We start from the raw sequence: 17,417 nt of genomic DNA, 5'->3' as shown, positions 1-17,417 counted from the left end.
GCAACGAGCTCGCAGTTGAGTTGGTAAATTGGCTTTGGCTGGCCTCGTACCTGTCAGAGGAAGACTCCCTGAATTCACCATCGTTCACCAGATCCGGGATCATTCATTCATTCAATCATTCAATAGTATTTATTGAGCACTTACTATGTGCAGAGCACTGTACTAAGTGCTCGGAATGTACAAGTCGGCAACAGATAGAGACAGTCCCTGCCCTTTGACGGGCTTACGGTCTAATCGGGGGAGACGGACAGACAAGAACAATAGCAGTAAGTAGAATCAAGGGGAAGAACATCTCATTAAAACAATAGCAAATAAATAGAATCAAGGTGATGTACACCTCATTAACGAAATAAATAGGGTAATGAAAATATATACAGTTGAGCTACAGATCAGCTACACACAGTCTCTGAGAGGCCTAGCAGTGGATGTATTGATTGACATAAGCATCTCTCCTTTAAAAGTAGCTCAAATCATGTCATATACTCTATTTTCCTTAACCTCAGAACACAAGGGGATCAATCAATCAGTGGTACTTATTGAATGCCTACGGAGTGCTCTACACTATATTAAGAACTTAAAAGAGCATGACAGTAGCAAGACTTACATCCCTTGCCCTAACGCAGCTTATAAGTAAATGGGGAAAAGAGGAAAAAAGTATTAGCAGGGAAGAAGAATTTGCAAAACAACGACCAGTCGCTTTATCACTTAATCATTGCATGCTTAATGTGTGCAAAGCACTGTACTGAGGACTTGGGAGAGTGCACTGTAACCGAGTTAGGCAGACGTGCTCTGCACACGAGGGGCTTTATGCAAAAAGCATTCAGTATTTTGACAGTAGACCTTTCATTCGAAACGCAGGTCAGCTACCTAGAAAGATCACTCTTTTCATCCTTAATGAGAATTATGACAAAAAACTTTCAGTGTCTTTAAGCTTCCACACTTTCTCTGTTTTCCCTCCTCCTCCATCCCCTTCTAGTGCTTACTTTGGTCTTTCATGTTACCACGTTTCAGTAGTCCAGTCTTGCTACCAGTATTACACTCCATGCTCCCTGCTGGTCGACCAGTGAGATAATTCAAAACCATTGGACTCCAGGTGAAAAAGCACAATAAATGTATTTAAAGGTGTGTGAAGAGATTTTGCTTCCAAACACCTTCTTTAAAGTTTTTTGGGTGTTTTTTTTCAAGCTTCCACCTCTTCTCTTCAGGGAGTCAGGTTGTGAAAGAAAGCAGGAAAAAGCAACATGATGGGTGAGACGAAACTGAGAAACAATTTTTTGTAGATCCGGAAGAGGATGGACAACAGTGGTGCCATTACTGGAAATTTCAATAAATACAGAAAGGCTGGGTCAAGACTACTCAAGGTGAAAAAGTGAGCCCGCTGGGAGAGAAATCTGAGTCCTTGAACTGCGGATTAACAACAGGAAGATTGGAAGCAACTGATCATTGAAACTCAGGCAGCGTGGCCTAGCGGAAAGAGCCGAGGCCTGGGAGTCAGGAGATGTGGATTCTAATTCAGGCTCCACTATTGTGTTGCTGCGTGACCTTGACCACTTTGCCTCTCCACTGACCTCCCTGCCACTTGTCTCTCCCCATTCCAGTTTATATTTCACTCTGCTACACAGATCATTTTTCAATAAAAATGTTCAGTCCATGACTTTCCACTTCTATAGAACCGCCAGTGGTTTCCCAAACACCTCCGCATCAAACAGAAACTCCTCACCAGCGGCTTTAAAGCTCTCAGCCAGCTTGCCCCAATCTACCTCCCCTCATAGATCACCTACTATAGCCCAGCCTGCATACTCCTCTCCTCTAAGCACCAGCTTTCTCACTGTGCCCCAATCTCATCTGTCTCGCTGCCAACCCCTTTTCCACTCACTCCCTCTAGTCTGAAACTCTCTTCCCCTCCATATGTTCCAGACCACCACTTTCCCCACTTCAAAGCTTTATTAAGGTCACATCTCCTCCAACAGGTCTTCACTGATTCAGCCCCTCTTTTCCCCACCTTACACTTCCTTTGTTGTCATCTCTACACTTGGATATGTGACCTCTGGTCATTTGGTATACACACCACCCCCAACCCAACAGAACTTATGTATCATTAAATTCTAGGTGATAAATTACTCATTTGCTTATATTAATGTCTGTCACCCCTCTGGACTGTAATCACGTTACAGGCAGAGAACGTGTCCGATAATTCTTTCGTATTGTACTCTCCCAAGTGCTTAGTACAGTGCTCTGCACAGAGTAAGCACCAAATAAATGTCCCTGATTGGCCTTGAGCAAGTGACCTAACTTCTCTGTCCCTCAGTTTCTTCATCTTAAAATGGGGGTTAGATATCTCTTCTTCCTTCTACTTAGACTATGAGCCTCCCTGTGGAAAGGGGCTGTTTTTGTTGTTGTTGTTGTTATTCTTCATATTTATTAAGCACTAATTTTGTGCCAGGCACTGTACTGAATAATGGGATAGATACAAGCTAACCAGGTTGGCCACAGTCCATGTTCGCCACGGGGCTCCCATTCTTCATCCCCATTTTACAGATGAGGTTACTGAATCACTTCAGAGAAGTGAAGTGACTTGCCCAAGGTCACAGAGCAGATAGCTGGCAGAGCTGGGATTAGAAGCCAAGTCCTTCTGACTCCCAGGCCCATGCTCTATTCACTAGGCTACCCCATAGTTCAGTACATGGCTTAGTGGAAAGATCGCGGGCTTGGGAGTCAGAGGCCGTAGGTTCTAATCCCAGCTCCTCCAATTGTCTGCTGTGTGACTTTGGGCGAGTCACTTAACTTGTCTGTGCCTCAATGACCTCCTCTGTAAAATGGGGATTAAGACCGTGAGCTCCACATAGGACAATGATTAGTTTGTAATCCCAGTGTTTAGAACAGTGCTTCGCACATAGTAAGCGCTTAACAGATACCATTGTAATTATTATTACAGTGGTTGCCATAGCACACAGTAAGCACTTAGATACGACTATCATTATCATCATTAGTATCATCATTAATAATGAGGAATCAGCCAGGCCTATCAGCAATCAGGCTGACAGGAATGAAGCAAGCAAGGAAAAGTAACTCTCAGGAAATAGCACTAGATTTTTTTTGTTGCAAATATCAATGCTTGCTCTCTACTATCCCATGCACCATTATTCTAACCCTTAAATATGGGAGAAGACCTGAGGAATGGGTTGCTGGTTGACAGTATTTTTTAATGATCTCTTTTTGTTCAACATAGCAGTTTTTAGATTAAAAAAAAATCACCAGAGGTGCCTATCACAGTGACTGGAGGAAGATCCTGCCCTCTTGTACATGAGTTCTAATCTCGGCTCCACCAGGCGTCTGCTGCATAAGCTTGGGATAGTCAATTTACTTCTCCGTGCCTCAGTTATCTCACCTGTAAAATGAGAATTGAGACCATGAGCCCCATTTGGGACAGGGACTGTGTCCAACCCAATTTGATTATATCTACCCAAGCACTTAGTAAAGTCCGTGACACATAGTAAGCACGTAACAAATGCCATAATTATTATTATAGTCTACGGTTGAATTCATTCCTTTTGATTTTATGGTATTGTATATAATACAAGAAAGATTTTGAGTAGGTTCAACCTGAGCCCATCTCGGTCCTGAAATGTGGGCAGGGAATGTGTCTGTTACATTGTTGTGTTGTGTTCTCCAAGTTGTCTCTCAGGATCACCCCTGGAAAGCTTCCAGTCCTCTACCAGCACGACTACAGGAGGGAGAGTCAAGCAGAGGTCTGGCCATTCCATTCCTAGCTTGGGCGGTGGCTGGCGAGCGGAAGGCAACAATAATGTTGGTATTTGTTAAGCACTTATTATGTGCAGAGCACTGTTCTGAGCGCTGGGGTAGATAGAAGGTAATCAGATTGCCCCACGTGAGGCTCACAGTCTTCATCTCCATTTTACAGATGAGGGAACTGAGGCCCAGAGAAGTTAAGTGACCTGCCCACAGTCACACAGCTGCCAAGTGGCGGAGCCGGGACTCGAACCCATGAACTCTGACTCCCAAGCCTGGGCTCTTTCCACTGAGCCATGCTGTTTTTCTGCTAAAAGTCAAAACTCACCTACGCCGGGCAGCAGCGGCTTAGAGAGTCGAGGGCAGAGACTCAAGTTGACCGCCCGGAGGAAGGCAGTGGTCAAACACTTCTTTATTTTTACCAAGAAAACTCTATGGATCCACTATTGGAATGGTTGCAGACGGAGGTGGGGCATTCTGGGAGAGATGTGTCCATGGAGTCGCTACGGGTCTGAAACGACTCAACGGCACAAGACATCAACCCAGGAAACACAGCCAGTTTAATTCTGGATTGTAAAATACTCCATTCCTCAATTTAGGGACCGGGTAAGGAAGAGAAGCAAAAAATTCCAGATCCTGAAATGAAGAAAACTTCGCCCACTGGTGACGGTAGAGGTCTTGTCAGCATTTCTCCACTTCCGCTTCATTTTCCTTAGCGTAGCAGTTTCCTCTGCAGTTACCAACAACAATAATAATAATAATCTTTTTTTCTCCTGTGGTATTTATTGAGTGCTCACTGTGAGCATAAAACTGTACTAAGGACTAGAGAAGCAGCATGGCATAGTGGAAGGAGCCCGGGCTTGGTGGTCGGAGGTCGTGGCTTCTAATCCCGGCTCCACCACTTATCAACTGTGTAACCGTGGGAAAGTCACTTAACTTCCCTGCGCCTCAGTTGCCTCAACTGTAAAATGGGGATTAAGACTGTGAGTCCCACTTGGGACAACCTGATTGACAACCCGATTACTCTGTATCTACCCCAGAGCTTAGAACAGTGCTTGGCACATGGTAAGCACTTAACAAATATCATTATTATTATTATTAGGAGAGTACAATATAACAGAGTCGGTAAACACGTTCCCTGCCCACAGCAATCTGTAGCCCTCTGTGTAACCAGCTAAATGTCATTTGCCAGAGCACTTGATCCTGTCTCCGCCACTTATCTGCTGTGTGACCTGGGGCAAGTCACTTAACTTCTCTGTGCCTCTGTTACCTCATTTGTAAAATGGGAATTAAGACTGTGAGCCCCAGATGTGACAACCTGATTACTTTGTATGTCCCCCAGCATTTAGAATAGTGCTTGGCACATAGTAAGCACTTAACAAATACCATTACTATTTTTGTTATATTTGCCCCACCCTCAGTCCCCTAGCACTTATGTACATGTCTATAAATCATATATTATGAATTATTTACTTACATTAATATCTTTCTCTCCCTCTAGACTGTAAGTTCATTGTGGACAGGAAATGTGTTTACCAGCTCCGTTGTTTTGTATTCTCCTAAGTGTTTAGTACACTGCCTCTATGAACATAGTAGGTGTTCAGTAAATACCACTGATGATCTACATGCACATATCTCTCCTCCACCTTGGAGAATACCTCCAGGAAGTTTTTCCCAGAGAGAATGGACAGGAAGAGCCGGTCCCTATTTACAAAGATTGCTATAACTACCAGGTAAAAGACTTCAATTCCCATTTGGCCAGCAGAGTAGCATTAAAACATTATCAGTCAGTCAGTCGTATTTATTGAGTGCTTACTGTGTGCAGAACACTAATAATAATAACGGTGGCATTTGTTAAGCGCTTACTATGTGCACAGCACTGTTCTAAGCTCTGGGGGATACAAGGGGATCAGGTTGTCCCACGTGGGGCTCACAGTTTTAATCTCCATTTTATAGATGAGGTAACTGAGGCACAGAGAAGTGAAGTGACTTGCCCAAAGTCACACAGCTGACAAGCGGGGGAGCCGGGATTCGAAGCCATGACCTCTGACTCCCAAACCGGGGCTCTTTCCACTGAGCCACGCTGCTTTGCTTAAGAGAGTATAACATAACCATAAACAGATAGATTCCCTGCCCAATCACTCAATTGTATTTATTGAGCATTTACTCTGTGCAGAGCACTGTACTAAGTGCTTAAGAGATAAGAGAACTTACGTTCTAGAGAGGAGACAGACATTAATATAAACACATAAATTATGGATATGAAACGTAATACATCCTGTTGTTCGTAATAGTCCCTCTGATAGGAAGGGGATTTTGAGGAATCTTTACAAAACATAAGACGGGAGGTTCTAGCCCAGAATCAAGTGCAGCAAAATGGAAAGTTCTGATAGAAACTGGATTCCCAAGGAACTGTCTACCGAGAAAGGGCAATCAGAAGAGTTTCAACCCTGGGTTAATATCAGTCCTCCAATTATGTGCCTATAAATGAGGGCTGGTGGTTGCATTAAAAAGAGGTTACCCCAGCAGATGTTTTCAAATTAGCCAAAACCATGTCACAGAGTAAGCCAGCAGAGTTGGAAATGTGCCCAGAGAGACCTGGTGCATTAGCAGCCTGAGGGAGCATTTTAAATTGTCTCTTAACTTGCTGGTGTAGAGACTTGGCTACATGAGCCAAGGAGATAAACAAGTAGTAGCACAGTTCTTTCTCTTCCGATTTCTAGTCCATGGCGTCAAGAGGGAAAGGGAAAATCTGGGCTTTGAGAGTCATCGCTCTGAAAAGTCGACCCGTTAGTATTCTAGGAGAAAGAAGCAATTCAGAAAATGTAGAGTGGAAATGCCGAGAGAAGAATCTTGCTACAGTCAATCTATGGGCTTTATCGAGAGTTTACTGGGTTCCCAAGAGCAGAGCGTTTGGGGGAGTACAATGTAATAGAGTGGGAAGATATGACCCTTGTCCTCCAAGACATTAAGGTCTCCTAAGAATGATAATACTTATGGTAATAATTATGGTTTTTATTAAGCACTCACCATGTGCCCAGAACTCTTAATAACAATAATAGTAATTATGGCATTTGTTAAGCGCTTATTATGTGCAAGGCACTGTACACTAAGTCCTGGGGTGGATACAAACAAATCGTGTTGTACAGTCTCTGTCTCAGGTGGGACGTACAGTCTTAATCTCCATTTTGCAGATGAGTGAACTGAGGCACAGAGAAGCGAAGTAACTTGCCCAAGGTCACACAAGCAGACAAGACGCAGAGCTGGGATTAGAACCCATGACCTCCGGTCTCCCGGGCCTGTGCTCTATCCACTATGCAATGGTGCTTCTCTAAAAGCATTGTTCTAAACATTGGGGTTGATACAAGGTGATCAGGTTGGACACAGTCCCTGTCCCTCAAGGGCTCACAGTCTCAATCCCTATTTTAAAGATGAGGTAACTGAGGCATGGAGAAGTGAAGCGACTTGGCCAAGATCACACAGCGGATAAATGACGGAGCCAGGATTAGAACCCCTGTCCTAATCCCAGTCCCTCCCCTTGCCTGCCATGGGACCATGTGCGAGTCACAACTTTTTTGTGCCTCACTTTCCTCCTCTAAGGGGGATTTATGGGTTCTCCCTCTCTCTTAGACTGTGATCCTGGATTGGACAGAAACTAGGTCTGCTCTGACCGCATCCACCCCAGTGTTTAGCACCCAGTAATATTTCTAATATTTGTTAAGCTCTTACTACATGTCAAGCACTTTTTTAAGTGATGGGGTAGATACAAGTTAATCAGAGTGGACACAGTCCCTGTCCCACATGGAGCTCACAGTCTAGGAAGGAGGGAGATTGGGGGAATGATTAATCCCCATTTTATGACAATGAAACTGAAGCACAGAGAAGTGACATCATTTGCCCAAGCTTACACAGCAATTAACTGGTAGAGGCGGAACTAGAACCCAGGTCTTCTAACTCCCAGGCCAATGCCTTTTCCATTTCGCCACAGTGCTTCTCTTAGAAAGTGTTGGGTAAATATCACCACAGTTGATGTAAGCTCCCGGAGGGTAGTGATTGTGCGTGTGTCTGGCTTCTGTTGTACTCTCCCCAAATTTTATTTAGTTTTTCTTTTTTTGCGGAGGCAAAGTGATGAGTACCTGGTGTCACGCTGTAGTTGAGTGAAGGAAAACTGTATTTTCTGTTGCCATTTTTCTTGATTTGTTTTTCATTTCTTGCTTTCAAAGTTAAAAAAATCCTACTAATCCTTACTAAACCTCTCTGAGTACCATGCTGAAAAATGATTTACGAAGTAGGTACGGGTCCACTGAGGTCAGCTGCCATTGAAGTTTCAGAGACGGTCCATTCGGTTAGCACAGAATGTGATGCAAATCGATGGCGATAAAGGGCCCAGCCGAGAGAGTGTGATTGGCTCAGTGCAAACCATCAGCACTACTGCAAAAACAACTCAAGTGCATGATCTGCTGGTATACAATCATAATTTTCCTCTCTGAACCATTGGTGTCTGAACAATGTCCATCCCAAGAGCAAGAAAAGGTTTCTAACCGTATTTTCAAGGATAAAGTGTGTCAGGGCTTCTCAACTGGACATTTACCCCTGTGGTTACAATCTCACCATCTGCAGTATCATCTTTAAACCAAAGTAAAGCCAATATTAGACTCTTAGATGGTAGCTTTCCCTCCCTAAGAGGCATCTAAGATAATCAATGAATGTCATCCAAGATTTACCTTGTATCTACCTCTGCGCTTAGAATAGTGCTTGGTATATAGTAAGCGCTTAACAAATGCCATCATTATTATTATATAACTAGTTGATGATATAGAATGTAAAGATATGTACCTAAGTGCTGTGGGGTGGAGAATCGGGCAAATATCAAAAACCCAAAGGTCACAGAGATCCCAGACATAATAATAATGTTGGTATTTGTTAAGCGCTTACTGTGTGGAGAGCACTGTTCTAAGCGCTGGGGTAGATACAGGGTAATCAGGTTGTCCTACGTGAGGCTCACAGTCTTCATTCCCATTTTACAGATGAGGTCACTGAGGCCCAGAGAAGTGAAGTGACTTGCCCACAGTCACACAGCTGACAAGCGGCGGAGCTGGGATTCGAACCCATGACCTCTGACTCCCAAGCCCGGGCTCTTTCCATTGCTTGTTTTCCTAAGTTCAGAACGTGACAGAAAAGGTTTTATTTTTAAACATCGTCCCCAAGAACCTATTTTCATCACGGACACAAAGACATCTCTATACAGTAGCACCATAACGTTGTGTGACCACGGTGTCTCACCCAGGACATACACCTCTGACCTATCACATGGGGGAACATTTTCTTTCCTAAAAATATATTTCCTTCAGTCTTCATGTTTCACCATTGAAGTGAAACACATTAAGCACCCCGTCAGCGTTGCCTAGTCTATAGAGCACCGGCCTGGGAGCCAGGAGGACCTGGGTTCTAATCCCGGCATGGCAACTCTTCTGCTCTGTGACCCTGGGCAAGTCACGTCACTTCTCTGTGCCTCAGTTACCTCGTCTGTAAAATGGAGATGAAGAGTGTGAGCCCTATAACAATAATAATGATGATTTTTCTTAAGTGCTTACTAGGTGCCAGCTACCGTTCTAAGCTCTGGGGTAGATACAAGCCAAGCAGCTGAGACACAGACCTTGTCCCATATGGGGTTCACACTCCTCATTCCCATTTTATAGATGAGGAAACTGAGGCGCAGGGAAATTAAGTGCCCCAAACCCTATGTGAGACACTGATCCAGTACTTAGAATAGTGCTTTGCACACAGTACGGGCTTAACGAATGCCATCATTATTATAGTGTCCAATATGATTAGCTTGTATCTTCCCCAGTGCTTAGTACCACGCCTGGCACATAGTTAGCCTTTAACAAATACCACAGACAAGTTAAAAATCTCACTTTAGCTTTTTATGTTTCAGGTCTTACACCCCTCACCCCACTCCTTCCTTGAGTGAGGTCACTCTAGGCTTCAAGGCTGTCCATCACCTTGCCCCTTACTACCTCTCCTCCCTTCTCTCTCTCTACCGCCTACCCCGCACGCTCCGCTCCTCCGCCGCCCACCTCCTCACCGTCCCTCGGTCTCGCCCATCCCGCCGTCGACCCCCGGGCCACGTCCTCCCGCGGTCCCGGAACGCCCTCCCTCCTCACCTCCGCCAAACTCATTCTCTTCCCCTCTTCAAAACCCTACTTAAAACTCACCTCCTCCAAGAAGCCATCCCAGACTGAGCCCCCCTTTTCCCTCTGCTCCCTCTACCCCCCTTCACCTCTCCGCAGCTAAACCCTCTTCTCCCCCCTTTCCCTCTGCTCCTCCCCCTCTCCCGTCCCACCCCCTCAGCACTGTACTCGTCCGCTCAACTGTATGTATCTTCATTACCCTATTTCGTAGGCAGGGAATATGTCTGTTTACTGTTCTACTGTCCTCTCCCAAGTGCTTAGTACAGGGCTCTGCACACAGTAAGCACTCAATAAATACGATTGAACTAACAATCGAATGGTGGGAAGGCTAAGGGCTCCAGAGGTCCCGGACAGCAGCCATCCGACAGATTTCTGAAACCACCAGGAGGTTCACACGAGAAAGCAATCCCAATCTATCGATGAATGGTATTTATGGAGAATTCACTATATGCAGAGCGCTATGCTATGAGCTTGGGAGAGTACAACAGAATCAGCTGGCACTTTCCCTCTCCATAATGAGCCTACAATCCCACCACATATTTTTCTACCCTGCCATGCTGAATTGCCTTTTTCTTGTTTTTTAATGATATCTGTTAAGCATTCACTATATGCCAGGCACAGTTCTAAAAACTGGGGTAGATACAAGCTAATCAGATTGGACACAGACCAAGGCCCACATGGGGTTCACAGTCTTAGTCCCCATTTTGTAGGTGAGGTAACTGGGGCACAGAGAAGTTAAGTGACTTGCCCAAGGTCACACAGCAGACAAGTGGCAGAGCAGGGATTAGAACCCAGGTCCTTCTGACTCCCAGGCCCACGCTCTATCCATTAGGTCATGCTGCCTTGCTGAATTGCCTTTACCATCCCCATCTGTGAAATTCAAATTATACAGCTAATTTTGCTCCACTAGGACACACGCGGGATCGCCAACTTTCTTTTTCTCTTTTTCTTTCTGCCTAGCAGTTTTCCTCCTACCAATCAGTGCAATGAACATTCATTCATTCCCATTCAATAGTATTTATTGAGCGCTTACTATGTGCAGAGCACTGTACTAAGCGCTTTGAATGTACAAATGTGCATGTCATAGCCAGTGGAACATCAATGGTGGTTAATCCTGTGTTTTCTCTCTGCCATCAGCCTAAGGGCCTACTTCACAGTGGGTAGGCCATATGAACTCTCCTGCCTGTGAGTTCTTTGTGGGCAGGGAATGTGTCTGTTTGTTGCTGTATTGTACTCTCCCAGGCACTTAGTAACAATAATAATAATGATTATGGTATATATTAAACGCTTACTATGTGCCAAGCAATGTTCTAAGCTCTGGGGTAGATACAGGGCAATCAGGTCATCCTGCTTGGGGCTCACAGTCTAGTGCAGTGTGATGACTGCACACAGTAGAGGCTCAATAAATATGATTGAATGAATGTATGAATACTAAGCGCTTGAGCGAGTACAATGTAACAATAAACAGATATTCCCCAGCCACGACAAGCTCACAGTCTAGGGGACTATGTTCAGATTAAGCAAGTTTCCCCACTAAGAAAGCGCTGGCTTCAATCTCCCTGAGAGACTCACTTGGGAATACTGTCTCGTGGGGAAAGGAAAAGCTCCCCGGAAGCTTACAATCCTCATCCTTATCCACATCAATCCATCAACCACTCACATTTATGGAGTGCTTAGTGTTTGGAGAACTCTGTACTAAGCACTAGGGGGAGTTCAGTATTACAGAGTTGATGGACAAGATCTCTGTCTAATAATAATAATAATGATAATGTTGGTATTTGTTAAGCGCTTACTATGTGCCGGGCACTGTTCTAAGCGCTGGGGTAGACACAGGGGAATCAGGTTGTCCTATGTGGGGCTCACAGTCTTAATCCCCATTTTACAGATGAGGTAACTGAGGCACCGAGAAGTTAAGTGACTTGCCCGAAGTCACATGGCTGACAAGTGGCTGAGCTGGGATTTGAACCCATGACCTCTGACTCCAAAGCCCGGGCTCTTTCCACTGAGCCACGCTGCTTCTCAAAGAGCTTAAACTCTGGGGGTAGAAGGGGACACTTCTCCTCCTGGAAAAGCAGCAGAGCACTAACAATTTGGAAAATTTTACCTGTGTTTGTGTGTGTGTGTGTTCTTGTGTGTTTGTGAGAGAGGGAGAGATGAAGCACACACTAATGGGTAGGTGCAGATAGGGTAGATGATGGTGGTATTACCGCTTCTAATGGAGATATGTGTTTTCTGTACATATATTAAGTTCCCAAATCCCCAAGTCCCAAGCATTCTAGGTAATTTTAGTTGTGGTGGTTTGTTTTTTATGGTTTTTGGTAATTACTTACAACGTGCCAGGCATTGTACGAGCCTCTGGGGTAGATACCAGAAAATCAGGTTGAGCACAGCCCATGTCCCACACGGGATTCATAGCTTTAATCCCCGTTTTATAGATGAGGTAACTGAGGCACAGAAAAGTGAAGTGACTCTCGCCCAGCGCCGCACAAAAGAGAAGCGGAAGACCTGGGATTAGAACCCAAGACCGCTGTCTCCCAGCCTGTGTGCTTTCTACCGGTCTATGTTGCTTCCTTTACTTGATAGGAATGTGGGAAAATAACCACTTGGGTTACCTAGTGGTTAAAGACAGTCGGCAGATAAAACAAGAACGGACCACTCTTACAAGAACTAACACGGTGCTCTGGAAATTTATTTTTATTTTTTTGAAAATAAAAGTCTCATCTCTTTGCTACAATTCTCCCTAATCTGAGCACAAGATCAATCGCTACCTTCACCATCGACAATGGGAGGAAAAGCAAAAGAAGAAAAGGAGAAATCAGGTGAACAGAAAATACTTTAGAGATCTGCTCTGTCTCAAGTCGAGAGCTAGCGTGGTTTCTATAGAGATGGAATCCTCTCACTCATTTTCCAACATACTCTTGGGCTTTCAATAGAATAAGTGCTTTCCTCCTTTAAATAAACTGTTCTGATGGAAAGGCAATCTATCAGGAACATATAAAAGTCATAGTCTTAATACTAATCATAGTGGTATCCGTTAAGCTCTTACTACGTGACAAGCATTGCGCTGAACGCTGGGAGAGAAACACTGAGAGCAGATCGGACACAGTTTCTGTCCCGCAAGGAGCTAACACTCCAAGAGCTCATACTCTCGGGCTCTTAGTACAGTGCTCTACACACAGTAACAGCTCAAAACAATCAATGCCTGATTGATTGACTGATTGAAGGGAGGGGAAGGGGAACAGGTATTTAACCCTTCATTTTGCAGATGAGCAAGCTGGGGCAGAGAGAAATTAAGTGACTTGCAGGCAAGTGATGGGACAGACATTAAAACCCAGGCCCCGTATGCTCTTTCCACTATCTAAACGCTATTGATTTTAAACTGATATGACGGAAGCTATAAAGGATGGATAATTTGGTTATTGACATTAAAATGAGATAAAACTAGTGTATGGTCCATTGCCTGGAACTTTTATCTCTGTAAAAAGGCACCACATTTCTGACGACATGGTGCCTGTCTCCTACAATTAGTATTAAACCTAGTTTAGGACATTATGTGAAATCACAACCTGATAAGGGGCTAAGAAGCAGCTGTGGCCCAGCGGAGAGACCACGGGGCTGGGGCTCAGAGGACCTGCCTCCCGCCACTTGCCTGCTGTGTGGCCTTGGTTGGGCAAGTTGCTTAACTTCTCTATGCCTCAGTTACCTCATCTGTCAAATGGGGATTCGATACCTCTTCTCCCTTCTCCTTAGAGTGTGAGTCCCACGGGGAACCTGCTCATTTTGTATTTACCAAACCACTAAGTACAGTGCTTGACACATAGTAAGCACTCAAATGATTATTAGTGTTATTGTAAAATCATGCTAAATTCTAAAGGGGAGGGTTCTAAGGCATTTATAGGAGTAGCAGCTATTTGAAGAAGGATCAGAAGTAAATTTCGATGAAAAAAGTCAGTATCCTAAGTATTTCAGAATGTTAATCAATGAATGAGCTAAATCACACTGCCCTCTATAGTATCCTTCTTCACACCTAGAAGAGTTGGAGAACAATGAAGCCAATATTAAATAGGCCAGGCTAGTTTATAGCTAAATGGAAACGTATGTAGTCTGTTGCCCAGTAATAACTAAGGTAATCATTGAAGGCACATCTCCTCCAAGAGGCCTTCCCCACCTAAACCCTTGTTTCCTCTTCTCCCACTCCCTTCCGCGTCCCTCCATTTGCTCCCTTTATTCACCTCTCCCTCAGCCCGAAAGCACTTATGCACACGTCTGTAATTATTTATTTACATGAATGGCTGTCTCCCCCTCTAGACTGTAAGCTTCCTCCGGGTAGGGAATGTACCTACCAGCTCTGTTATTTTGTATTCTCCCAAACACTCAGCGCAGTATTCTTTCCACAGTAAGTGTTCAATTAATATCGTCGATTGATTGATTGGTACCTTTTTATTTGGAATAGAGTACGCAGGAAAGCCGAATACAACATTCAGGATGTGGCCAAAAATATTACTGTGTGTTCGGGAGGGGGATGGTAGTTGTGTCTGTTAGTTTGCCAGAGTCATATATGCCCTTTCTCCAACATTCCCTCTTGGAATGCTTAAAAGCTCAAATGCTTATAAAGCAAGAGAAAATAAAGATAGGAAAAGTACAGAAGTTTCCCATCAAGAACATTCACATTATATATTGATCTGTATATATCTGTCACTTATTTATTCCCTCCCTTCCCCATCGCCCCAAATCCCTCCCTATGCTCTACCTCCCTCCCGCCCCAAATAATATATTTATGATTCTATTTATTTTATTAATGGTGTGTATATATATATATATATATAATTCTATTTATTTATAATAATAATAATGTTATTTGTTAAGCGCTTACTATATGCAGAGCACTGTTCTAAGCGCTGGGGGAGATACCGGGTCATCAGGTTGTCCCTCATGAGGCTCACAGTCTTAATCCCCATTTTACAGATGAGGGAACTGAGGCACAGAGAATTTAAGTGACTTGCCCACTATTGATGCCTGTCTACTTGTTTCGTTTTGTGGTCTGTCTCCTCCCTTCTAGACTGTGAACCCTTGTTGGGTAGGGATTGTCTCTAGATGTTGCCAAATTGTACTTCCCAAGCACTTAGTACAGTGTTCTGTACACATTAAGCGCTCAATGAATCTGATTGAAAGAATATGTGTCTGTTGTTATATTGCACTCTCCCAAGCACTTAATACAGTGCTTTGCACACAGTAAGAGCTCAATAAATACGACTGAGTGAATTTATATACTTTTTTTTTTGGAGCTCTATCTCTGAACCAAACGTTTGGTAAAATCAGGAAGCTGGGTCAGATGCGGTCAGGACCTCGGACGGTCACATTTTACTCCCGTTCACATCAGAGAATCCTGCCAGAATCCAATCCTCCATAATTCTCACAGTAAGCACACATGCACCATTAGCAAACTCAAGCCTCGGGAAAAAAGAGATAGAGCAATGTCAAGATCTCCTCCAGATCAATCATTCAGTCCAACACTCTGTCTGCCCATATACAGGATAATTGTTCAGTGTTTTCCTCTCTGAGTTAAATGGCTCTATCAATCTTCTTTAAAACTGAAGAATTTAAGATAGTAGTTTTCCTTTAAGCTGAATTATTAAAACAAGTACATTTCTGCAAGTGATATGGATATTCTTTTCTCTCCCTGAGGAAGTGCCTCTGGCTTGCCAAAATATACATTTTCTCACACCCAGATGATCGAGAACAATAGTTTCGGTCACAAAACCGTCAAGAACTACCTCAACTTCACATCTTTTCGAAAGAGTAAAACACCCGCGCAGGGTAGACCGAAGAAAACAAAATATTTATCTTACAACACCTCAGAAAAGAAGCGGGAACTTCACTCCCATGGGGAGCCCCCGCATCTTTCTCCGCATCATTTTCTGGGGGGCGAAATACATCATTACATGACATTCAGATTCAAGAACCGTCATCGAGTGAGGACCGTGGATTCTGGCTGGAATCGCCCAGCTCCACGGAAACGTCCATTCGAAGGAAGGATCTCTAAAAATCTCTTTCTTAAGACCCGACTGAAGTCCGGAACCAGCTACCCGATCCAAGAGACCCCAAGTAAGCCAGTACCGATCTCCGCACGCAATAAGCACCCAGCAAATACCACGGCCGGACCGATTAGGCTTACGCCTGCGAAAATGACTTTGCAAGAGATTTGCCTCCCCCGGCTTAATTCCTCAACGCCCCTCGATAGAGCCAGCGGTCCCCGGCCGCATTTCCCAGCCGTCTCCGTTACCCCAGGACCAAAGACGGAGGATGCCGGAGATCATCTCACGGGGAAGAAACTAAAGTTCTTGCATTTCAAGTAAGAGTGAGAGATTGGGTGCGTGCCTGTGTGTGGGTGGGATTTAATCTTAGCTTCTACATCATGTTGCATTTTTTAGCTTAACTCGAGGTATCCGACTGGGGGGCGAGCGGGGAGAAATACCCATCTCTCTCTCAATTTCTCACTCTCCCTCACACACACCCCGACGCGGCCCAGACCCCGGCGCCCACCTAACCCGCAAGTGGGGGGCTCTGGCCAGAAAGTGGGCGAGGGGGAGGGAAGCTCTTTCTGGACAGGGCACCTCGGGACGGACCCCGTTTGTTTCTTACACCGGTGCCCCCCCGGGACCGGTCCCGGCTTCCCTGGCCCAGGTGGCCCAGGGGGTCCCCCCGGCCTGCCAGGAGGAGGGGACCTTGGAGAGATTCCCCGTCTCTTCCTAGCAGGGAGGGGCCCTCGGAGAGACCCCCTCTTCTGCCTAGCAGGGAGGGGACCTCGGAGAGATCCCCTTCTTTGCCTAGCAGGGAGGGGACTCTTCCAAGGTGCCCTCCCGCTGCCCGGGATTTACCAGCCCGGGGGGTGGTGAGGGATGCGGGGTCCAAAGCGGAGCCGGGCGAGGTCCAGGCCGGTCCCTTGAGCATCCCCCCAGTTGTCACTCTCCCCTCCCGCGACCCCCCAAATCCCAACCCGGGGGGGGGGGGGGGGGAACGGGGCGCTCCACCGAGGCTGCAGGATGCCAGGGGTCCCCGGGAGGAGGGGGACATCTCAGTGGGGGGGGGGGGGGAGAGGGGGTCCCTCACATCCAGGCCCCCGGGGAGTCTCCCCCGCTCCCCAGACCCCATTTGAGGTCTCCGGAGCGCATCGCTTGGCAGAGCGCGGGGGGCAGTGCCAGCCTCCCGGAGGGGGACGGGGGTAGGACCAAGGGGGGGGGGGACAGAGGCCCCCTCCTCTCCCGGCCTGGGGGGGGCGGCCCCCTGGAGACCCCCCCGCACCCTGCCCCCTGCGCCCCGAGTTACCTTTGCGCTTCCCCGCAGTCGGTCCGCTGGGCGCCGGGCGGAGCGGCGGGGAGGAGGATGCTGAGGCTCCCCCTCCCCGGGGGGGCGTCGCCCCCAGCCCCGAACTGCAGCGCAGGGGAGAGGCCAGCTGGACGCCCACCGCCTCCA

At 45.9% G+C, this 17,417-nt stretch overlaps 1 protein-coding gene across 2 annotated transcripts in view; it reads right to left on the bottom strand.

Moving 5' to 3' along the window:
- DLGAP1 (DLG associated protein 1) overlaps positions 1-17,417 on the bottom strand; it is a 978,335-nt gene extending 960,918 nt beyond the window's left edge. For both annotated transcript variants that reach the window (XM_029066588.2, XM_029066589.2), the window contains exon 1: positions 17,271-17,417. The gene's annotated coding sequence lies outside the window, so the exon portion shown is untranslated. The remainder of the gene's footprint in view (positions 1-17,270) is intronic.

This window comes from Ornithorhynchus anatinus, chromosome 5 (genome assembly GCF_004115215.2).
Source record: "Ornithorhynchus anatinus isolate Pmale09 chromosome 5, mOrnAna1.pri.v4, whole genome shotgun sequence".
Taxonomy (NCBI): domain Eukaryota; kingdom Metazoa; phylum Chordata; class Mammalia; order Monotremata; family Ornithorhynchidae; genus Ornithorhynchus; species Ornithorhynchus anatinus.
This window is presented reverse-complemented; position numbering and strand designations above follow the sequence as displayed.